The sequence below is a fragment of the Triticum dicoccoides genome, chromosome 6A (assembly GCF_002162155.2).
Source record: "Triticum dicoccoides isolate Atlit2015 ecotype Zavitan chromosome 6A, WEW_v2.0, whole genome shotgun sequence".
In the NCBI taxonomy this organism is placed as follows: domain Eukaryota; kingdom Viridiplantae; phylum Streptophyta; class Magnoliopsida; order Poales; family Poaceae; genus Triticum; species Triticum dicoccoides.
Window position 1 is genome coordinate 217502240 of NC_041390.1, and position 1085 is coordinate 217503324.

Genomic DNA, 1085 nt, shown 5'->3' on the forward strand with positions numbered 1-1085 from the left:
TATCAGCTTCACAAACTTAGTGAAAATACTAACATGTCAGGAATTAACATCATGAAGCAAAGTTTAGAGCAAGATAATAACATGCTACAGGAACAGGACATAGAAAAGCAAGGCATGGCATGAATCTACTCAAAGCATATAACAAAAGTCCCTTACTGACCATAAGCCAAAAAGGATCAGAAGATATGATGGCACCCATGTAAATATAGCAAGTTTCGTTAACAGATTCAGACTTAGCAGAAACTAAACATGGCATCAACAGAATTACGAAGGCCTCTTTGCGAGCTCGATGCACTCAACACAAGGCATTGCATGACAAACTAAGCATACACCCAGCAAGAAGACATGATAAAGAAGCTAAACATGGCAAGAACAATCTCATAGCATGCATGGACCAACTACAACAACCTTGGCAAAATCGATTAACACGTAAATAATCTGTCAGGAATATTTTATAGCAAAAGTAGAGTAAGATTGGGTCATGCTAGGGTACTCCTTAAATGCAAACAAGGACATGGATGGATAGAGCATACCCATATGTCAAAATCTTCCTTACTGAACATACTCAAAAGAAGCATGGATCTCTCTATAGCAACATGAATACATGGCATAAAAATAACATCAGGGAGATGACTTAGTGAAAATCTAAGTCCCTGAAATCAGCAACATCATGAGAGCTACTTTGCATGCTTGTGCTAGTCACCACATTGATCACAAAAATACATGGCATACACCCCTGAAAAGATGGCATGGCATAGCCCAAAACACATGTAGAGCTCATGCTCATATACTTAGGGAAATTTGACCTCGCGCGAAAATCTCAGATCTAGGGTTACTGTAGCACGAGATCCGAAGTTCACCGGAGGCGTTCGCCGAGGAGGAAGAAGAGGACAGCGACGCCGGCGCGGAGCTCGCCGGATCGGGGCCGGGGAGGGCCAGATCCGGCTAGAGGAGAGGCGGAGTGAGGCGGTGGAGGAGCGAGGGCGGCAGAGCTTGGCGGCGACCGGGTGGCGGAGCTCGCGCGGGCGGCGGGCGGCGGCGCCGGTGACTTGCTGCGGAGGCAGCCGGCGGGTGGAGGCGGTGAG